The following is a 24,691-nucleotide window of genomic DNA, read 5'->3' as shown; positions in this document are numbered from 1 at the left end:
TCTGTGGATGATAACGTCAATAAATTTAGTTGAAACTAGATTTGTTTGCATTGCTACGGGGAGGGCTACCTTAAATATAAACAGATAGAGCTGATATCAAATCTTTCAGATGCCAGTTTTGAAATATCCTCAATAATTTTTTCTTATGGAAACATAAGTTCTGAAGAAAAAATGACTTCTTTTTTTTTGTTGCTTCAGGATTACCTGTGACAACTGAAATCTGAGGCTGGATCCCTGGACAATGCCCTCACAGTAAAAAGAAATGTTAGCCGTACTGTCACAAGGGAGCTGCAAGATTGTTCCCACACTGGAGAGCATTAGCGTCCCATTTGGCTCCCAAGAAAGGAATTGATTTGTGTTCTTTGATCTGCTATCCTATTATGATCTCCTATTGAAACTGTTTAGACAAACTGAAGGGATGCAGGGGGAAATTTTCAGATTCTTCACAGTTTATTTCATTTGTTCTGCTTTTTTAATTAGTTCTTTGTAAAGGACTATGTAATCATACACAGAAGATGCAGGAACAGGGGAGAAACTGAATCTTCCCATCTATTTACACATTTCACTTTAAAAAAATAAAGATGCCTCCTTACCACCAAAAAGCCTTACCATCTGCCCACAAAAATGAGGTGGCAAATTAAGTCAATTAAGTAGAAAATCTATACCACAAATGATCATGAACAGAAACATCCAGGTTATTAAAGCCAAAGTGTTTCATTTTTTCTTATACTACTTGAGTGCCTCATTCAAAAATCTAATTACCTTTGCAGATATAGCTCCAGTTTTTCCAAAGGAAATGGCTTAGAGATCACAGGTTCATAGGATTTAGATCTGAAAGAGTCAAGAGGGATTTTCTAGTTGAACCCTTTTGTTTTACAGGAAAGAAAACTGATGCCAAAAAGAGGTAAAATGAGTTTCCCAAAGCTATGTGGGGAGTTTAGTTTAGTGTCAGAGCCAGAATGAGAATTCAGGGTGTCAAACAGAAGGCTGAAGAACTCTGTTCTTCAGTCTCTGACAGCTCCACACTCCACATTACAAAAGAGCACCTGCTCTTCATGTTAAGAACACTTTTCCCTCTCTCCTGTTCCTTGTTTGTTGGTGGTCCTCTTGCTTCCCTACATCCTTCTACAACTTCAGCCCAAATACTTTCCTAGGGTCACTGAACATGCTATGCTTTGCTGACTTTCTGGCTTAACAAGAACCTTTCTCCTAGTCTTGATTATCCTACGTCGATCAAATTGCCTTTTGCATGTTGACCACTTCTCGAATACTCATTCTTTTTAAAAAGCATTTTATTAAGCACCAAACTTCAGGGAGGACTGTCAGTATATGGTATAATACCTTCCAGACTCCCTGCTCCCCCTAGCAGTTTTAAATACACAGCATAAACCTCTCACCAAAAGTTTGACTGGTTTATAGTAGTAAAATCCCTATTACCTGTATTGATATAGGATAACTCAAAACAGTGGATGGTCTAAAAATAAATTTCTTGGCTTTGCAATGCATTGTGGAATTATTTTTGAGTGTGGGTATGTTTGATATTCTACAAATTCATGACATTTCAATTAGGCAACTTATAAATATGGAAACCATTGGAAGGGGGGTACAAAACCTGGGAGTTAGAAGCAAAGGGCAAACTTCGCAGTCTCCCATTGCACTGGTGAGAATTTAAAGATTTATCCACAAACAGGTGGCAAAATTTTCAGAAGAAGGGACTTCTGTGTTTGGCTGTCATAAAGAATCTATGAAGACTGGCTTACTTTCTAATGTTTGCTTTTGTGTTGAAGAGCAAATTGCATTGGGAGATGTCCAATGAACAATCTTTTCTTCATCTCACACAGTGCATACTATTTATAAGGCATAATACATAGTTGTTCTCCCTGAGCAATGGGGCAGCCCCAGGAAATCCAGTTACATTGAATAAACTAATCATTGGGGAAACCATTAGTATCGTGTCTTATGTAGAGAAAGCCAGTGGATTTTAAATATACGAAGAAATGAGTATTCCTCAGGTTGATTTGTTCATTTGTCAAAGCAATTTTTGAAATATTCTAGGAATGCTGTTACTCTATATGAGTACTTACAACTATCTGTAGAATGTGACACATCGTTCAAATATAAGTGGAAAAAGTCATGACAGGGCAGTTGGTAACTGCAGGTTCATTAAAGGCATGAAAGGTTTTTTTGAGGATGTACGTACTACATGAGATTTTTTTAAAAATGACCCTACCCTGTGTGTGAAGAAAGTCATATTTGATTTCTAATTTTGATCAATTATTGTATATTACCAATTCCATTAAGAATAAAAACCCTAAAATGTTGACTAATATAATGTCTTTAGGGTAGCTAGTTGAGAGTGGATAGGTGGATAGGTGCCAGGCTCTAAGTCAGGAAGACTCCTCTTCATAAGTTTAAATCTGACCTCAGATACTTATTAGTTATGTAACCTTGGGCAAGTCATTTAAACTTGTTTGCCTTAGTTCCTCATCTGTAAAATGAGCTGGAGAAGGAAATGGCAAACCACTCTAGTACCTCTGCCAAGAAACCCCCAAATGGGGTCACAAAGAGTCACACAACTGCACAATAACAACAATGTAATATGTTTAATCAAGAATACAGCTGTGGGAAGAGAAGCATACTAATACACTCTTTGTGGATCTGTTTGTTATTTCAAGCATTCTGGAAAACATCTTAGAATTATGTGAGAAAAGCCATTAACCGTTCATACCCTGTGTCCCAGTGATTTCATATATGACATATACCCCAAGGAAGTCAATGACCAAAAGATCCTATACGTAACAAAAAACTAATAACAGCACTCTCTGTGGTGGAGAAAAAACAAACGAACGTGGAAACAAAGCAAGTGCCCATCAACTGGGAAACGGCTAAGGAAATTATTCTGTATGAATATAGCAGACTTTTCTCACTCGTTCTCTAGGTACAGTATTGACCATTCTGTATTGTTCAATTAATTGAAAAAAAATTTTTAGTTCTTCCTGGATGCAAGACACTGTGCTAGTTGCTAGGGTTAGAAAGATAACAGCAACCAAAAAAATATGGCCCATACCCTCCCAGGGTAACGTTCTGCTAAGAGATCCAACTTGTACAGAGATGAATAGATATAAGGTAATTTGAGGAAGGAGGAGACACTGACAGCTGAGGAGGAGGGTAGGGAGGAGAGATCAGGGAAAGTGCTTCACCACTATCAATACCTACTATCAGAAAAGGATCTGAACCTAAGTCCTAGACTCCTTAGTTTGAATTTAAGTCAACGTATTTTCTTACCTAAGAGTATCTTCATTCTGTCTCAGCTCTAAGTGTGAGTCATTTGGCCTTGATTAAAGAATATTAAGCATCGCGTACATGTGGGAGAGTGAGTTTTTAGTGATGAAGCGTTTTGGCGAAATCTCTGAACAGACTCTTTGCTACGTGCTCAGTATAGCAATGAAAGGAATAAGATTGTGCCTTTTGCATTACAGGTCCTTAAGGAGGGGGTCATGGAAAAAAGACCAAATCCAAAAGACCTGAAGGTAGTTAAGAGACTGGGCTCAATTTCCATATCTGACCGTGTGACTTTAGTCAAGTCACTCCACTTATTTGGTTCCATTTCCTCACTTCTAAAACGAAGGAGTCATTTCAAGTCTTAAATTCAGTGATTATGATTCTGGGGTTTCCCGTGGACAGAATGACTTGGTTGAAGAAGTAATTTCCTACAAAAACAATAAGGGTAATATTTCTCCCACCCTCAACTGATTTCTTCTCTTTAAGTTGATTATCTCACTAACTGATACAATAAAGGACCTGCTCAAAAACATGTGACATGTGGGAGTACAAGGCCCCTTCACAGCTAAACTTTCTCCCCATACTCTCATGGCTGGAAAAATGGCAAAATAATAGAAAAGAAGGAAGTATTCAGTATATAATAAAAATAACTAAAGTTGGCCTTCATACAAGGCCAGAGAAAGGGTAAGAATATCATTCTGATGTTTCTTCCATTCTCTTAAGGAGGTGAACTGAATAAAACCTAAGTGGATAATTTGTACAACTGTCCAAATAATTTGTGCCCAAAATAAAATTTTGCATTAATTATCCAGTACATTGAGGTAAAACTGATATCAAGATCTGAAATTAAAACTTCAAGAGATGATGTAGAAGTTTGTAGCTGGATTTTTTAAAATGTCAATGAACTCAATCTTCCCATACAATGAAAGGCTAGTAACCTCTGAGCCACAAAGGAATAAAGTTGCTGTTAGTGGGCATTTGATACTATTTCTGCTTTTCTCTACCTAATCCTACAATCTACTTAATGTAATTTTCAAAGTACTTTAACTCAGAATTTTGTTTTTGCTGAAATTCTCATTATTAACTTGTCCCTATAATGTAATAAATCGAGATCAAAGCAAACAAATACGTACAAACAAGCTGTATATAGGATGAATAGAAAATAAAAGAGCGAAGGCACTAAGAATTACCAAGGTTTGGGAAAGCCTTCCTGTAGAACATGGGATTGACAAAATCATCTCTGTATTCATATCTTATTAATATAGGACCTCAGAGACCATCCAGTGCAAGCCCTTCTGCTCCCTTCTCCCTGCATGGGGGCGATCCTGGATTCCTGAAGAATATGCCATTGAAGCAAAACGTCTGGCCGCTCCTACTTAAACTGAAAAAGCTCCTGGTACCATCCTGCTGGCAGAATTTGTATCTGTGAACCACAGATCGACAGCTTTTTTCACCAAAGAATTAGCCACTAGGTGATAACACAGCAATTCATGAAACCATCTACACATCTGCATAGAATGGAGAGAGAGTGTACTCATCAATGAAATCATTGATCTTTGAAATATTGAAGCATAAGCAATGAAATTAATAGCAAACACTACATTTTTGATGTTGCTTGGTTCCAATTTATTCCAGCCTTCATGTTCCAACTGACTTGTCCAATCTTATCTCATACAACTTCCCTTGGTATACTTTACTCTGAGTGAAAGTGAAGTACAGGCATACCTTGTCATATTGCACTTCATTCCACTGTGCTTTGCAAATATTGTGTTCTTTACAAACAGAAGATTAGTGGCAACTCTGTGTTGACTAAGTCTATCTGAGCCATTTTTCCAAGAGCATGTGTTTACCTCATATCTTTGTGTCTCATTTTGGTAATTCCCTTAATATTTCAAACTTTTTCATTATTATTATTATTATATCTGTTATGGCTATCTGTGATCAATGACTTCTGATGTCACTATTGTAATTGTTTCAGAGTACCACAAACTGCACTCCTAGAAGACAGTGAACTTAATTGATAAATGTTGTATATGTTTTGATTGCTCCACTGACCTGCCTATCAGCCTCTTTCCCTCTCCTCAGGTCTGCCTTTTCCCTGAGACACAAGAATATTGAAATTAGGTCAATTAATAACCCTACAAGGGCTTCTTGAGTATTCAAGTGAAAGGAAGAGTCAATCAACTGTTGTCTTATTTTAAGAAATTGCCACAGCCACCCCAACCTTCAGCAACCACCACAATGACCAGTTGTGAGCAGCGATCACCAATCAAGCCACATCGTCCACCAACAAAAAGATTACAACTCAGTGAAGGCTCAAATGATGGTTAGCATCTTCAAACATTATTTTAAAATTCAGGGATGTATTTTTTTAGACAAGAAATGATTGCACACTTAATAGGCTACAATATAGTGTCAACATGACTTTTATATGCACTGGGAAACCAAAAAATTTGTGTGACTCACTTTATTGCACTATTTACTTTACTACTTTGTTCTGTCTGGAACCGAATGTGCAATATCTCTGAAGTAGGCCTGCCCTCTCCCTGTTCTCATCCTGCCCTCTCCATGTCTTTCCTCACACTGCCTCTCATGCCTAAAAGACACTTTTCCCCACCTCCATTCACTGAAGTTCCTCTCTTTTCTCGTGGCTCATACAGATGCCTTCTGTGACCAGCCGCTTCTCCCCTGCAGAAAGTGATCTCTGCCTGAAGTCTCTCATAGAATACTGAATGAAATTTTTCTTTGTAAATACCTCATTTTCCCTTGTAGCATAGTTTTTTGGTATATTTGTCTTTCTTGCCATTAGATTATAAGATCTTTTTAGATCAGTCCCTGTTTCATTACCTGTCCCTTCATTCCCAATGTCTAATACTGTTTTCCACATATATACATAATAAATGTTTGTTGAATTGAATTTTAATAATGAAATTACCTTCTATTACAGTTGTCTTCTCATCACATTCCTATATATCCCCTCATTTTACAAAAGAGGAAATTGAGATCCAGGGAGGTTAAGTGATTTTTCAAAGGACACACATAAGTGACTGAGGCAGGTTTTTTGAATCAAGATTCTCTGGTTTCAGAGTAAACGCTCTTTTGACTATGTCATGATGGCAAGAAAACAAGTTGAGATATTAAGAAGTATAGGCAGAATTCATCACCTACAGAACATTTTTTCACAGTCACAATCACTAGATAAAAATAATCTTGCTTATTTTTATATTTTCCCTTGTATCCAGTGTAGCACCTTACTTTCAATAAATATTTATTTGTATTAAATACAAAATTCACCTCTTACCTTTGAATTTCAACTACCAGCAGTCTGATTTACATGTAACTGGGCTTTCCTCTAACTCCAAGCTATAAAGGAAACAGAAAAAAAGGAGATAAAATCAATACTGAGACAGTAATGTCACCTAAAACATTTCAGAACAGCAAAAACATTCACATTCCTAGGGTAAAACCCATTTAACTTAAATATCTCAAATCATGGTTAGACATGACAAAACAGAAAGATGATAAATGTTGGAGAAGATGTGGGAGAGTGGGAACACTAACTCATTGTTGGTGGAACTGTGAGCTGATCCAGCCATTCTGGAGAGCAATTTGGAACTATGCCCAAAGGGCTACAAAAATGTGCCTGCCCTTTGCCCCAGCTATATTGCTTCTGGGACTGTATCCCAAAGAGATTATAAAAATGGGAAAGGGTCCCACATGTACAAAAATATTTATAGCAGTTCTCTTTGTAGTTGCCAAAAACTGGAAATCAAGGGGATGCCCATCAATTGGGGAATGGCTGAACAAATTGTGATATATGGATGTATATGGAATACAATTGTGCTACAAGAAATATGAACAGGAAGACTTCAAAGAGGCCTGGAAGGACTTATATGAACTGATGCTGAGTGAAAGGAGCAGAACCAGGAGAACTTTGTACACAGCAACAACCACAGTGTGCAAGGAATTTTTCTGATAGACAGCCCTTCACAGCAATGCAAGGGCTTAAAAAATTCCCAATGGACTCGAGGCAAAACACCATCCATATCCAGAAAAAGAACGATGGAATTGGATTGCAGAATGGAACAGCCCATTTCCTTTTGTATTATGTTTTGTTTCATTTTATGGTTTCTCTCATTCATTTTAATCCTTCTATGCAACATGACTAAGGTGAAAATGTATTTAATAGGAATGTATGTGTAGAAACTATATAAGATTGTATGCTGTCTTGGGGGGCTGGCAAAGGAGGGGAAGGGAGGAGAAAAATCTAAGATATATGGAAGTGATTGTAGAACATTGAAAACAAATTTAATAAATGAAAAAAACCATGGTTAGAAAGTTTCAAAGCAGGACACTAAATACAAAAGTTCTGCCTCCTCTTAGCAAGGTTTCATTGAATGACAATTCTTCAGCACTTGTGATTGTCCATAGGGGTCACATGTGTCTATTGTTATCGTTGAAATGTTTGTCCTTAGTTCTTGAAAAGAACCATGACAACAGGGAGATGATGACATGACTTGCACTTGACTTTGATTTGAGTGAGGGAGGACTGTGCAGGGTCACCAGCCTCACTTTCTCCTCCTGAACCATCTGGATCCAATGACCAAATATTCATCAGGATGACTGGAGACAGCCCAGACCTCTTTCCAGGTCAGCATGGAGCTTGGTATCTCTGGCCATTGATACTGGACTTAGTAAACAGTGACAGTCAATTAGTAGTCAGTTACTAAACATTTATTGAGCACCTTGTATTGATAATGCATTTTTGCTTCTTAATGGGAAGATCTTTCCCACCTATTAATAGGTCCATGTAACCTGCTTAAGTCACACTGAAGCCTGAGTTACATGAGTCTAAGTCACATGGAATAGGAAGGGGTGGAGCAGGAAGGGTGGAGTAGGAGCTAGAGCAGAGCTGAGAGGAAATTGGTCAGAGAGAAATCAGAACTGAGGGAGAGAGGAAGCAGGCAGTTAGCTGTGAGTTTTTCTTTGTGAGAAAGCCTAACAGAGAGAAGGTTTGGGGCTGGTGTTGCCCTCTGCATTGTTATTTTGTATAGATTTCTTTGATGCTATGATGGATTTAGCTTTCTGGTGTTGGGATTTGGCTTTCCAGTGTTTGAATGAATATTTTGGTTCTGTCTTCCCTGTGGAGAGTCTGCTGCATTTCATGATTCAGAATTATGCCAGCATATTCATGGCTGCTGTAGGCTCTGTGAATTGGTGCTACACACCTGCCATTTGCCAAACACAATGCTGAATGCTGGGGTTACAAAAAGAGGCAAAAGACAGTCCCTTCCCTCAAGAAGCTCACAGTCTAATGGGGGAGACAGGAAACAAGCAAACAAAATATGTACAGATGAGCTCTGTAGATGATAAATGGGAAATAATTAAAAGAGGGAAGGCACGAATCATCAAGCTTAATTAATTACTTTATTATTAAGGCACTAATTATTAAGAATTAAGAGACTGGGAGAGTCTTTGTGTAGAATTGACATAATCAGCTCTGTATTCATATCTTATGAATATTTATGGTATTAATAAGATCATAATTGCAGTGGTATGCAGTATGGTAGGAGGGCAAAATAGGATCAGTGGATTATAGGATCCTATGCCTAGGGCTGGAAAGGATCTGAGACCATCTAGTTCAAGATCCTCATTTTACAAATGAGGAAAATGAGGTCCAGGGAGGGCAAGTGATTTTTGAAAAGTCACACATAAGAGACTCAGGCAGGTTTTGAACCAAGGCTCTCTGACTTCAGAATAGATGCTCTTTTGACTATATCATGATGTCAAGAACACAAGTTGGAATATTAGAGTATAGGCAGAATCCATCTTCTACAAAACAATTTTCCATATAAAAGAAGATAATTATCTTATTTCCCCTAAGTCTTCTCTTTTCTAGGTTCCATTGAACATTTTCATTTCCTTCATCAGATACAACATAGCTTTGAAGCCCTTCACCATCCTAGTCATCCTCTTCTAGACACCCTCCATTTTGTCAGTAAACATTTATTAAGCACCTACTATGTGGTAGGCACTGTGTTAAGTGCTGGGGGAGACAAGCAAACAGATATGTACAAACAAGCTCTATTACAGGACAAATAGGAAATAATTAACTGAGGGAAGGTAGAATTAAGAGGTGGTTGGAAAGGCTTCCTGGAGAAGATGGGATTTTAGTTGGGACTTTAAGGAAGCCAGGGCAGTCAGGAGGGAGAGATGACAAGGGAGAGCATTCTAGGCATTTGTCAACTTCTCTTCCAAAAAGTGGTACTCAGAAAATACACCTCCTTCGCTTCTTTGTAGAGGTGGTAGGCTATGACTGTGGAATACTGTACATACTGTCAGACTTGGTGGGTACATCTGCAAATTTTGCTGAACTGATTTTTTTTCTTTTTAATTCTTTTTTATGAGATATGGCTCCAGATGGAGAGGGTGGGAGGAGTGAAAGTGAAGGCGAAATGAAAACAAAAATGGTCAGTGGGGTCAGAGCCAAACATAATACTCCAAATGTTACCTAACCAGGACTTGATATGGAGGCAGTCTATAATCTTTTTTCTGGATACTATACTTCAGTTAATACAGCTCAAGCAAGATCAGCTAAGTTCTTTTGGCCATCACATCACTCCATAGTTCTTATTGTAATCCATTGTAGCTCCCAGGTCTTCTTCACACAAACTATTGTCTACACACATCTCCCTTATTCTATACCTGGGCAGTTGGTGGATTTGTCTTTCCCTCCCCTCCTTCCTTCCTTCCTTCCTTTCCTCCTTCCTTCCTTCCTTCCTTCCTTCCTTCCTTCCTTCCTTCCTTCCTTCCTTCCTTCTTTCCTTCCTTCCTTCCTTCTCTTCTTTCCTTCTTTCTTTTTTTTCTTTCTTTCTTTCCTCTTTTTTCTTCCTTCCCTCCTTTCTTTTTTAAATGTAAGTGCAGGACTCTACATTTATCCCTGTTAAATTCCTATAATATTAGATATGGCCCATGCATTAAACTGTCAAGATAGTTTCAGATCCCAATTCCATCTTCCAAAATGCTTTATTAGGCAACAAGTGAAAAAAATCTATACTGACAGGGAAGGGAGAAAGGAAACAAGAATTTACTAAGTATCTACTATGTGCCAGGCTCTGTGCTAAGTACTTTACAGATATTTTTCACTTGATTCTCATAACTCTGTGAGATAGGCATTGCTATTATTCCCATTTTACAATAGAGAAAATTGAGGCAGACGGAAGTTAAGTGACTAGTCCAGGGTCTCATAGCTGGCAAATGTCTGAGGCTGGATTTGAACCAAGATCTTGCTGACTCCAGGGCCAGCACTCTATTCACTGTGACAGCTGCCTCAGAGGGCCATCTCCAGTTGTCCTGATCTAGATCTTGCCACTGGACCTAGATGTGTCTGGAGGAGACAGTGAGGCTGGTGACTGTGTTCAGCCCTCCTTCACTTAAATCCAATTTACTTGCAAGTCATGGCATCATCTCCATGATGTCATGGTCCTCTTTGAGAATGAAGGATAAACAATGATACTTGCCTCAAGACTGACAGGGGCATGCAATTAGTTCAGCATGAAAACCATTTTATGGGATAGCAATGGCCCAAATTCTTCATATAGTAAAGATCTGGGGCCTAGAGAATATGGAAATTTCACAATTTAAAGAAAATTTTAAAAAACAACAAAAAACAAAAAAAATAAATCCTCCTTCTTGGTATCCCCTAGCAACTCAGCAATTTGGATTTGAGTTGAAGGTTGTAACCAATAAAAACAGAAGGGTTTCTCTGGTAAAATACATGACTTAATTGGTTAAATCAGTAGTTTTAATTTTACACAAAATTTTAAGTCAGTGCACTCTGCCCCAAAGCTGCTTTATCCTCCTACAGAATAATTAATTGTGAGATCTGAGTTTGTGAATACCATTTGTTGTTGTTATTGAATCACTTAAGACATGTCTCACTCTTCATGACCCTTTTGGGGGTTTTCTTGGCTCAGATAATGATATGGCTTGCCATTTCCTTCTCCGCTTCATTTTATGCTTGAGGAACTGAGGCAATCAGGGTTAAATGACTTGCCCAGGGTAACACAGCTAATAAATGTCTGAGACTCAATTTGAACTCGGAGATGAGTCTTTCTGTCTCCAGACCTAGCACTGGATTCACTTCACCACCTAGATGCCCTCATGAATACCACAGATCACTTCCATTCCACTCTATCCCCATGGACTTGGGTTACCTTTCAAGTGGTCTAAAATCTACGTTACTGGATTTTAGACAATCAAAATACCATAACAAATGGCAAAGGTCTAATTCCCCTTTCCCAAATTGCCTTGCATTTCTTTATAGTCAGCATGGTATAGTCAATAAAGAACTTCCATATCAGCTCCTCTGTTTCCTAGCTATTGACTTTAAACAAATTCTTTCACCTCTCTCACCTTCAATTTTCCCACCTATAAAATGATGATGGTGGACTGTTTCAAAACACCCAGCCATACAGAACTTTTGCTCTTAGATAATAAAGCTTTTGTTAGATTTACTAGAGGCTGAGGAAATTAAGGGGGACTACCATTCCTGGTTTTAGAGTTCATAGGTCTATACTCTACCATAGTTTCCCACCCCCCAATAAGAGCTATATATTGTGCCTCCATGAGATCAATGCTTGTTGTTAATACCAACTAGTTGTAGCTCTAGGTAAGATGTTTCAGAGACACCTTCAACTCTTCCTCTTCACATATTGTGAAGAGTGGCAGGGGACCCAGCTTGCCACTTCAAGCAGAAATTGGGGAATGCTGCTATCATCATCATCATCTTCTTCTTCACCCCTTCATTTTATTTATTTGTTTGTTTTTATTACTTTCTTTTTTCAAAAAAGCTGGGACAATTTACTTTTGGTTCTGTGTGGTTTTCATTTTTGATTTTTTGAAATATAGCTCTGAAAAGACAAGCTTTTTAAAGCCCATTGTGTTTTAAATGGAGCTCCTTGACACCAGAGAAGATACCAAACAAACTAGAGAGAAAGGTTCATCCTACAGGGTTAGCAGGAAGTAAGAATGCGGAGTCAGGGCTAGGCAGTGGAAAACCCTGGAAAGAAAATGGAGGAGTTTGTACTTGATCTATTAGATGGCCATTGTAAATTCTGAAGCAGGGAAATAACATGATGAAAACAGTGTTTTGACAAAGATATACCTGAGAGTGTTGTATATTAGTGGTGTCAAATTCAAATAAAAAAGTGGAGGCATATTGACTTAGAGAACCAAAAATTAACATTGTCTACATTGTATTGTCCAGGGCAGGTAGGTGGCACGGAGGATAGAGCTCCAGGACTGGAGTCAGGAAATCTCATTTTCCTGAGTGCAAACCTGGCCTCAGTCATGGACTGGCTGTGTGACTCCAGGCAAGTTACCTAATCCTGTTTGCCTCAGTTTCCTCATTTATAAAATGAGCTGAAGAAGGAAATGGCAAGTCATTCCAGTATCTTTGCCAAGAAAACTCCAAAACTTGTTGGACATGACTGAAAAATGACTAAAAAAGGTACCCTTTCCAATAACATGTTTACACTACACAGAGGCCCTACCCAAGTTAATGGGCTTCACAGAAACACCACATTGGGTGAAAACATTGTAGAGACACTCCATCCTATACTGAATGATAAATATAAGATACGTTCCTGAGCGGCCAAAGTTCAGTCTATAAAAACTTCAATTAGGTCTTTATAGAGGCCTGAGACTATATAATCTTTATAATAATAACAGTGATTCCCTCAAAGATCTGAGACTATATAATCTTCATGATGATACCAAATCTCCCCTTCTCAAAACTTTTCCTTTTGCTGCCTCAATACACTCAGGATTTTTCACCAGAGGGCAAAGATAAGGGAAAATTGCCCCAAAGTGCCCTACCAAGTCCATGGCAAACTTGGAAGCATCTGAAGGGGCTCCATTGACAAAGGATGTCCCCTATTAGAAAACCACATGTCTTTGCCCTGCAAGTTGCTATAGGAAGGGAGGGAGGGAGGGAAAAGCTGGGGCAAAAAATACCCATTCATTTTCTCTTTTTGTTATAGCAAAGAGCTGGAGACTGAAGAAAGCACCATGTGGGTCGGAGTCCCTTATATTTTATTTCTGCCATCCCAGGTCCCCTAAGTAAGAGTTTCCTGATTGGTCTGAGTCATAAAACAGCTGGGTGAGCTACTCTGTGCTTCCTGTCAATTAGAATACAGAGGGGACTTGCATGTCCAGGGATTAGGCACCCTAGGAGCAAGGGTTTGTTAAATTATGGCGGGGCTATGGTGAGATTATGTTGGTCTAGAAAAGCTTATGAGCTTATATGCTTTTACTAAGGTTGAAGCTCTTAACAGTATTTTCTGATGGAAGCCTCACAATCAATCAACCAATCACCAAGCAATATTAAGTACCTATTATGTTCCAGACGTAGTGAAGGGCAATGGGGACACAGAGGCAAAAGTGAAATCCAAAGTGAAATCATTCTATGGGGGAGATTAAATGTACATAGATCAGTATATAAAAAGTTGTGTACACAGCTACTAGAGAAGAGACTTGGGGGGAGAGATCAGGAAAGGTCTCCAGCAAGAGCTGGAATTTTCAGAGGCAGAGGAGAGGATGGAGTGCATTCAAGGCAGGGGGCACATTGTATACAAAAGTAAAGAAAGGGTAAATGCATTATTGGGAAACAGAAACAGTAAAAAAGCCAATCTGGCTGCTCTATGTGTAAAGGGGACTTAAGGTATAATAAGGCTGGAAAGGTAGATGAGAGCCTAGTGGTAAAGGATTTTAAGCACAAAACAGAGGAATCTGGCTTTGGACCTAGAGAAAATAAGGAAACACTGTAGTTTACTGAGAAGGAAAGAGATATGGTCAGATCTTTGCCTTAGGGAAATTACTGAGGCAGCTGTTCAGAGAAAAACTTGAGGAAGAGAGACCAATTAGGAGGCTATTGTAATCCATGAGAGATGATGTTGGCCCATACCATGTCAAAACAAGTAAAGAGACACTTTAAGAGATGTCATGAAATCAGAGTCCTCAAGACCTGGTACCTGATGAGCTACATGGGGTAAGAGAGAAGAAGGTTGTGAACATGTCTAACTGGAAGGTACCCTCAACATCAGTAGGGAAGTTTGGAAGAGAAATGGTTCTGGAGGGAAAGGGGGAAAATTAATGAATTCTTGTTTGGACATGGTGACTTAATCAAAATGCCCAATAGGCAGTTGATATGGAACTGGACATCAGGAAAGAGGGACTAGTTTTAAGCTTTAACAGCTTAAAGATTTTTGGAGTACCCTGTATAAAATCTGAGAGTCATCTGAGATTACAGAACCTCATAGGAGCTGATGAGGTCTCCAAGGGAATGTTTAGTGTTGAGAAAAAAGAGCCCCCAGCAGAGCCTCAGGGTATACCCACAATTGGGAGGTCAGGATAAGGATAACAATCCTGCAAAGGATCAGGCAGGCAAACAGTCAGGTAAGACATCCCCAACCTAGGGTGAACAGGATGAGCTAAATGTCATATGTTACTGACAATTACACTAAAGATGGACACATAATCTTTTGTGTACTGTTTATCTCACAAAATGCCAAGGATACCCAGTTTCTATGCTTTTGATACAGCACCTAGGATAGTCTTAAAATAGCATCTTGTTTGGTTAGCAATACAAACTAAGCAAACTCAATGCAGCATTCTCTAGAGTAATAAGTAAATGTTCCTTTCAAAAGTATCAATACACTCCTAAATTCCTAAAATGATCCTCCTTCCTAATGCAGCAATTACCTCTTTCACAATGAATTAATTTTTCCAGTCAAGTTCAGTGACTGTATTGAGGCTGACAATCAAATCTCAGGGTAATCCGGAAAAAAGACAAGGAGACTCAATGGCTTCTAAGATCCTTTCCAGATCCAATATTCTATGCTTCTACTATCCTCATTAAGATTGAGATTGATGAACGTTGGACAAGTTGTTTAACCTTTCTCAGCTTCCATTTCATCATATGTAAAAGAACATGATAGCTCTCAGGATCCAAATGAGGATCCAATGATATAACATATTAAAATGTTTTGCAAACCTTCACATGCTATATAAAAATTATATAATAATAACAGAGCCAACTAGGTAGTGCAGTGGATAGATCATAGAACCAGGAGTCAGGTAGAACTGGATTTAACTCCCACCTTAGGCACTGTCTAGCTGTGTGTTTGACCTCTCTGTCTGCCTCAGTTTCCTCAGGCACAAAATGGAGATAATAGCACCTGTCTCCCTGGAGTGTCGTGAGGATCAAATGAAATCATGTTTGCAAATCTTAAAGCACCACATAAATGCTAGCTATTAATATTCATATCATTTTATGAGGAACTTGAAGGAAGCTGTTACCCACAGGTTTCTAAGAGGATTAAATGAGGTACTGTTTGCAAAGTTCCAGATCATTATCAGTGACTGTTAACAAGGCTAGCATCTTGGCCAGTAGTATCTTCTTTCCATGTAGGGGTTAACAGAATATTTTCACCTCATATTAAAGCAGCTGCACGTGATCCATTTCGGTTGAAGACAAAAGGCTTAATTGCTGGCTATAATGTTCCCTTGGGGTTTCCAAAAAGAACTTCTGTGTTAATCTCTGAATCATGGTCAAGTTCTATTTTAGGCCATTACAGGCTCCTCACAGAACCTACACGTCCTCTGTGGTTTCATTTGGAGACGGTATCCTTTTTGTCAATCAAATGTTACTGAGTTTCCATTGTGGGAACCACCACATCCTGCATTAGCCTGTGTGGGGTGATTTGAACAAAATAACCAAGATGAAGGACATTGTCTTCCTTGACTTCAGAGAGCTTACAAACTAATGGAGAGGCAGGGCAAATTTTCATTAAAAAGGCATAAGAACATTCACTGAAAGCTATAAATAATTACAAACTAAAGGAGCTTCAGTTGTAGCTTACTAGTATTATATTCAGGAGCCAGTATCGAGAAACTAGTCTATATTTTACCTCTGAGAGAGAAATGTGCTGCATCAGCATTTAAAAAATTCTTGGAATGGAAAAAAAAGGACTAGACTCTTTCGATTAGATTAATAAACAATCAATAAACATTTATTAAACGTTTACTCATTATGTGCCAAAAAAGATTATTTTATGGAGAACTCACATAGGGCAAGCGTTCACATGGTGGTCAGAAGAAGCGATACAAGGACACTCTCAGGGTCTCTCTTAAGTACTTTGGAATTGATTTTGTGACATGGGAAACACTTGCATAGGATTGGTCAGCATAGCATGCCCACATCAGAGAAGGTGCTGCGTTCTATGAGCCAAGTAGAATTGAAGTAACTCAAAAAAAACACAAAAACTTGAGATGCGCAAATTTAGAGAATCCACCCCAAGCTCGCATGGACTATTTGTGCCCGATCTGTGGTAGAGCTTTTCGAGCTCGTATTGGCTTGATCAGTCACAGATGGACACATTGTAACTTGTCTCCAACACAGTGATGTCAATTTTGGTCTTAGAGGATGAAGGACAACAACCAAGCAACCAACTTATTATGTGCTAAAAATTATATGAAGCATTGAGGATAGAGAGACAATAGAGAGACAATTACTGCCCCCAGGGAGCTTACATTGTATCAGTCATTACAACATATACACTGGTAAGTAAATATCAGATGCATATGAATTAAATACCAAATAATTTTAAGATGGGTCACTAACAACTAGAATAGCCATTCTCAAACTTTCTGGTCTCCAGTCCCCTTAAGACATTTTAAAAATTTTGGAGACCCCTTCAGTTAGCTTTTGTGGCTTCTATCAATATTTATTGTATTAGAAATTAAAACATCTTAGTATTATTATGAAAATAACTGTGACCCCAAGGATCCACTGAAAAGGCCTCAGGGACCCCTAAGGGCTTCCAGACCACATTTTGAGAATTACTGAACTAGAGGAATCACAATATCCCTCTTAAAGCTTACTTGAGGCGAGCTATTAAGGAAGCTTGGGATTCCAAAAGGTTGAAATGAGAAGTGAAAGCATTCCAGGTATGAGGAAGAGCCTAGGCAAAGGCTTAGAGATGGGCATTATAGTCTGTCACATATGAAGAAGAGCGAGTAGACCAACTTGATTAGAAAGTAGAGTTCCCTAAAAGGAATAAAAAATAATCATCCTGAAAAGAAATTCTGGAGTATTATTGTGAAAAACTTCAAATATCAAAGAAAAAGAGCTCGTATTTTATCCCTAAACGCATAAGGTACCACTGAAGATTCTTAAGCATGGTCAGGCCTTTAGAAATATTGCTTTGACACCTGTGTGAAAGATGGAATTCATAAGAAAATTCATAAATTCACAAAGATAATTCATAAAATTCATAAAGATGATTCATAAATAAAAGTCTGGATGCAGAAATAACAGGAATAGACAGGTAGAGATGATAAGTACCAGAAGTAGCATGGATGTGGAGTGAGTGAAAAGATTGGGTCAGAGGTGAGACATGTTAGAGAGAATTAATAAAATTTGCAACCAATTAGTTATGGTGGGAAAGAGTTATGAATGACAATCTAGGAGTTGGTACCTTGGATGATACCCATGACAGCAATGAGAAGTTAGGAAAAGGGTTGGGTTTAAGGTAAAGGTAATAATTTAGGTTTTCGACATTTTCAACATGAGATGCCTTTGAGATATCTAGATGGAAATTCAGATGGTTATAGATGTAGGAATGGAGTAAAGGAGAAGATGAGGGTTGGATGTGTAAATCTGGAAGTGGTATACAAAAAGATGATAGTTGAACCTATGGGAGCTGATGAGATCAATAATAAAGGGAAGAAGGGGAGAGGGATAAGAAGAACAAAAAGAGAGAGACATGGGAAAGGGAGAGCGATAGAGAGACAGTGAAAGAGAGAAAAGAGTACATTATAAATAGAGCAGAGGTTCTTAAATTGGGGTCCATGGACCCCCAAGGATTCTGGGGATAGATTTCTGATTGTTCATGAACTTGGATAGGAAAATAATTTACATCTTTATTTTCATTAACTTCTAACTGAAACTTAGAATGTCCTTTACTTATAAATGCATACAACAAAACCATAGTAGTATTTTTTCGAATAATATTTTATTCCCAGTTACATGTAAAATAATTTGAACATTCATATAAAAAAATTTTTGAGTTCCAAATTCTCTTCCCCCTCCTGAGATGGTAAGCAATTTGATATTATGCAAAACATTTCTATATTAGTTATGTTGAAACCACAGTAGTTCATCATGGAAATCACATGGAAAACATGGAAATCACGGATATTTTTAAATTACATTAAAGTTGCTGTAGATACTTTGAAATATAGTTTGTGCTCCTCACTACAAAGTTACAGAAGATATTAGGCCTTTTGCTTTATATATTAACATATCACAATTTAAAAATATTTTATAGTTATATTTCAATGTAATCGCTTTCTTTGTAGTCCTATATATCTTTATGCATTAAAAACATTACTCTAAGATGCTTCACCAAAATGCCAAAAGGGTCCATGATACAAAAAATGTTAAGAACCCCTAACATTGTTGCTGTTTGTTCTTCATTTTTGAAGAGGACCAGTGGCATCATGGGGTGATGTCTTGAGTTTGCATGAACTGGATTTAAGCAAGGCAGAGCTGCATAGTCATTAGTCACACACTCTCTCTCTCAGAGTCACGGAAGCCCAGTGGCAAGACAAAAGGCAGGACAACTGGCGATGGCCCAGGATGCAGTGGGTGACCTTGGCACTTTCGATGTCTAACTTGTCTCTAAGCACTCCACAGTGCCTGCTTCAGCTGCTTTCATGACCGTTGGAACAAATTGCTCTCCTATGTTCATTACACTGGGGGAAGTCTTCACATGCTTGGAGTAGACATCTCCAAACTCACCAACAGGTTGGAGCCCTGTAGGTTGCCCTCAACCTGGTTTAGCCCATCTGCTGAAACAGTTTTGCTGGGATATGGCAACTGAGTATGCTATAGCTTCTTGGAGTCACAAGTGAGAAGTCCAGAAACTGATGGAGGAGAAAGTATCCAGGAATATTCAACAGTACCAAAGGTGCAAAAATGGATAAGGAATGAGGAAAAAAATCATTGGATTTAGCAATAAAGAACTCACTTCAATTAAATTTAACAAACATTTTTAAGTGCCTTCTATGTGTGAAACTTTATACTTTAAAAATTAGTAGTAACTAGTTCTCAGGCATCATTGGCAGAGTCTAAAGTATAAAACCACTTGGAAGCCTGCAGTGATTAGAAAAATGTAATGTGTAGATAATACTGATAGTTCTTTTTCTCATCAAAGAAGAGGAAGGTGATTTATCCTTGTTTCACATAATCATCACACTTAGGACCATAAAAATTAGAGTTGAAAGGAGTCTTAGATTAAAAAAATGAAAATGGCATGGGTACTTCTTCAAACCAAGGTTTAGAGAAGAACTTTCCAATCAGAAGAAGCCTATGGAAGTGGAGATGCTGCCATCATGGAAATACCATTAGGATATAGGTATAGAAGTGACTGGGCCATCGTGGGCTGATCTGGCTCTAAGGAGAGCATGAAGGCTTCGTTATTTCCATTCCCATCCTCCAGATTGGCCTTTGTAAGCTATAGGGTTGAGAAAGATAGTTGTGTCTTCTTCATTTATGCATTGGGAGTAATAAGTTGATTTCCAAGTACCTCAGCTTCTTGACAGCTTGCTCTCCTTAGTAGATTAAGTAGTTTGCTAAAAGTCACGTATGTGGTGGTAGGACTAGCATTTGGAGCTAGTTCCTCTAACTTCAAATCTTGTACTTTCCCCACTACACCATGTAGGTCTGTAGAACAATGAAGGGTATAAGTTAAAAAAAAAATTCTAAAGCCTTTCCTGGGATTAATAGGAAACAGTAAATGATACTATGGTTTGGTTAGGACTATAAGAACCAATAACAAAAGAGGAGCTGAAGAATCACTTGAACTCCAAATGTGGGGGGTCCTGTATACAAATCCTCTGAGGTTTTGGATACACAAAGCACCATTATTGAAAGGATATAAAGTTTCTACTAATCAGCGACTGACAACAGTTAAATATTTGTATGAGGCACCTTACTGCACTTAAGTGTTGATATTTTCTTAAATCTTGCTCTAAGTCATATAAATCACAACCCTCTTTAAGTATGTCACATGAATAACAATTAGTTAATCTTAATTTTTCTTAATGGAATAAAGAGCTAATTTTTGAAGGAAATTAGAAGTGACAAATCATGTAATAATCTGAGACTCGATTATTAATATCCACAAGAAACCTAATCATTTGAACCAAACAGTCACAGCCAGGTGCTTCTGATCACTTTATGACAGTTACACAAATTACAGGTATAGCATTTAGGAAGAAATAAGCTTTACAAAATTATACCTATAAAATGGTTACTATAATCAGAAAGCCAGGATAGCTGAGTCATAGAAAACAAAAGGAAGCAACCATGAGGCTAGGAAGATTGCCTTTGTGTCTCTTGCATGCTTGGAGTCTGCATGTAAAAGCTGGGACGATCAAGTTTCAGTACTAGTGTACTAGTACACAGCTATTATACAGAGTGCTGGCCCTAGAGTCAAGAGGACTTGAGTTCAAGTTCGGCCACAGATACATACTTGCTATGTAAACCTAAGCAAGTCACTTCACTCCATTTGCCTCAGTTTCCTTATCTGTAAAATGAGCTGGAGAAGAAAATGGCAAACCACTCCACTATCTTTATCAAGAAAACCCCAAATGGGGTCACAAAGAGATGGACACAACTGAAACAACTCAACAACAACAAAATTATAGAGCTACAGAAGGACTATTTGTCTGAAGGGGATGGGGATGCAGTAGAGACCAGTGAGATTTCCCAATGGAGCAGTAGTCCTACAAGAGTCTGATAAATAGAGCAGGTGGATTTTCCTTGAATGTTGATTTCCTCTTATATTGTATATGTCTCTATGGAACTCACTCACGCTGTGAGCTGCCTTGTAATCTTTGGCACAGAGAACAGAGGATTTGGCAGTGATGAATCTGTACCATAAAGTCAGCAGTAGCTGTATCCTTGACAAGACCTGCTGAATCCTTCCTTGTTGTCTTGATCAAGCCTGTCAGAAATTGTGGGGCAGGAATAAAAGTAATAGCAAACATCATGAAAGTATAAAGCATTGGAAATGAATAAATTAACCAGAATAGTGCTTATTGCACCTTAATATTAAGGACAGTAACATATATAGAAGTCAGTGAGTAAAGCAGTTATTTTAAACTTCCCTTTTCTGGGCAACCCATAGAGTCTTCTTAAGCAGCAGACTGTTTCCATATCTTTCTTAGTGTGAACTTGGCCATCAGCCCAAGAGACATCTCTAAAGATGTTAAACCCTCATGAACACATTGTAATGAGATGCTCTCTATCCCACTCTGCCTTCCCCGCCCCCCCCCCCATCTGTGGGATCGTAGAAGAGGCTTGCATAGATCTCTAAAGCAGATGTTAGACACACAATAGCAGCTTGTATCAGGAACTCTGTTCTAAGAGACTAGATCTAAGAAATGAGTGCAAACTGTGAGACATTCTATACAGATATCAAGACATAGCACATTAGGAAGATGAGAAATGTAATGGGTCCAGGAAAAAAAGTAAACGTAAAAAATGTATAAATTGAAGATAAGAGGTTTCATTGTGTGCAAAACCATTTGTACAGAAGAGGTGCTAGAATCATTGGAATTATCCAACCTTGGTATATCAGCTTTTAGCAGACCTTAGATAGTTCTAATATGCTATCTGCTATAACCAAGGAAGAACTGAAGATTTCCAGGGGAAATTGGGTTAGAAAAATGGTTAAATCAGTAGCCATAATTTTACATGTAATTCTAAATCAATAAACTAACCTGTGCGTGGTTTCATCTCTCTACTATAAAACACATGGGCTTCATGATTATTGTTTCCCTCACTTCTATAAGAACTTTTTGACTTCCTTCAAGTTGGTGACCGGGTTCTGGATGGTCAGACTTCTAGATGATATCTGAATAGTAGAAAACTAAGGAATTACAGTACTCTCCCCCACTTATTTTATTACAGGTAAGACTTGTTTTAAGAAAAGCCAGTATCTAAAAATTCACTCGCAAAACAGACAAATAAGAAAAGAGGGGATTATTTGTATAATCCATTTGCTTTACAAAGGAGGTTGGTTTTATTCAGTTTAGAAAAGATTATCACTTTGATTTCGTTTGATGGTTACCTTTCCTAATGGATATAACTAATCTGATTTACCAAAATTTGATGTCACTAGGAGTTTAGAAATGGGAAGACCTGTGTTCAAATTTTGCTTCTGCTGTTTTCTAACTGTACGATGCTCAATAAGCTATTTACAGGTCACTTGGGATCTCTAATCTGTTAAATATGATCATAATAAAAAATAAACTTTTAAGGTTTCTAAATCCATTGATCCAGTCCCCTTTTCAGGTATGTAGCTATTATGTAAATAGAAGGCACATTATATTTTAATTATGAAAATAATTTTATTTTCTACATTTGTTCTAAGGAATAGAACATAAAACTTCATTTTATAACATAATTAACATAACATAATTTGTAATCCTGTTTTGGCTTTCTCCTTTCTTCATCTCTTTAGAGAAAACTGAGAATGTTTTAATAAGGAATAAAAAGGACCTCTCTCCATTTTGACAAAAGTACTATTATTGAAACCAACTTCTGATATTAATATATTTAATCCCTATCTCCACTCAGGTCCTTCTCTGATGCCTCGTTATGGCATGCAAGTGACCCTGAGTTTTAATAAGGGTGTCCCAATGGAACATAAATTTAGTCATGTTGAACGTGTTGGAAGAGCATCTTTGAGAAGGTCCATCATTCAAGGACTGACCTAGCTCTATGCAGATAAGCTTATGAACAGAAAGCTGGTCACCAAAGATGTCTTTTTATCCCTCACCACAGTGACCCACTAAAGTGAGAAGGGAATTGAGCCTGATGCCTGTAGAAAGAAATCACATCCCAGTGAAAATATTTTAGTTCCTTATGTTCAGTGCATTCAGATCACTGACACCATCATTATACCTTTATAAATATAAAATGTCAAGACTTTGAGACAGGCCAAGGCCTGTACCTTTGGGGTAGATTCAAAGCTGTACTTCATTCTTCCCAACATGCTCAGGAGGAAAGCCAAGCCCTGTAATTGTCCTGTCATTCCTTCTCAGGACCCTTGTCAGCATAAATGAAATCCAGTGAATGCCCAGATTGGAAGATAATGTATTATTGTTCTGTGGTCCCATATCCTAGAATAAAGGGCATGGCCAATTCTTGCTTCTTTTTATTTATCCATCTGTTCTACTGCATTTTAAAAAACACAAAATAAAACCCCATTGAAACAAAAACTGCTCTCACAGAACATGGGCATGTCTATACAGACCAACAAAGCTGAACAAAATTACTATTTGTAGGTTATTCCAACTATTACTGTTATCTTACTGTCTAAACCAGACAGACCAAGTAAAGATATGTGATCATTTACTTATCTATCAGGTCTCACAGTTAAAAGAACAAATGACTCAATTGTATGTGTGTGGTCATAGTTTAGTTGGCACCATCTACAAATACACACTGCATCAGACCTCCTTCAAGGACGAGTGTACTTAGTTATGGTTTTATATGTGAAAGTCTTCCAACCCTCCCTGACCAAACTGTAAGCTTCAAGAGGGCAGAGGAATGTTGATTGTTTTTATCTAGCACATATTAATAAATTGATCAATAGATATGTGTCAAATTCCATATACACAAATGTTTTTGAGTATTAAATTCTGAAGAATCAATTAATTTTAAAACATTTATTTAATACCTACTATGTTGATTTTATTTTGCTATTCTTCACCTGAGTCTTCATCTTTCTAATCACATGCCAACCACCTAAGTTCAGATCCTCATCATGAGAATTACAGAATGGGAGAGGGAGGAAGGAACTTCAATGACCACAGTCCATTCCAGCGGTGGGGAATATGCAGCCTCCATGCTACACGGGACCTTCTAAGTCCTCAAGTGCAGCCCTTTGACTGATTCCAAACTTCACAGAACAAATCCCATTAATCAAAGGATTTTTTCTATAAAACTTGGACTCAGTCAAAGGACCACACCTTTGATGCCATTGTAGCTTCAAGGTCCTAGGTTCCCCACCTCTGGTCTATTCCATAGAGAAAGAGGACCCAGTAAGTGGCCATCCAGACTTTGATGAAAAGCACCACTAAAAGGAACTCTACACCTCTCAAGGCAGTCCATTCCACTTTTGAAAGGTTCTAATTGTCAGGAAGTCTTTTCTTGGCATCAAGCCAAAATTTTAGCTTTCTTCAATTTCTAATCATCGTTCCTCATTTTGTTTCTGTGACAAAAGAGAACAAATCCAATGCCTTCTGCACATCACAACCTTTCAAATACCTG

The 24,691-nt window shown here is 38.0% G+C and overlaps 1 protein-coding gene across 1 annotated transcript in view; it reads right to left on the bottom strand.

Annotated features, from left to right (window-relative positions):
* The window catches only part of PLEKHG4B (pleckstrin homology and RhoGEF domain containing G4B), a 323,118-nt gene that overhangs the window by 248,773 nt on the left and 49,654 nt on the right, over positions 1-24,691 (bottom strand). Inside the window, exons 2-3 of the mRNA XM_072605293.1 lie at positions 6,584-6,645; positions 763-831 (exon numbers count right to left, since the gene is read on the bottom strand). The gene's annotated coding sequence lies outside the window, so the exon portion shown is untranslated. The remainder of the gene's footprint in view (positions 1-762; positions 832-6,583; positions 6,646-24,691) is intronic.

Source organism: Notamacropus eugenii, chromosome 4 (assembly GCF_028372415.1).
Source record: "Notamacropus eugenii isolate mMacEug1 chromosome 4, mMacEug1.pri_v2, whole genome shotgun sequence".
NCBI classification, from domain to species: domain Eukaryota; kingdom Metazoa; phylum Chordata; class Mammalia; order Diprotodontia; family Macropodidae; genus Notamacropus; species Notamacropus eugenii.
This window is presented reverse-complemented; position numbering and strand designations above follow the sequence as displayed.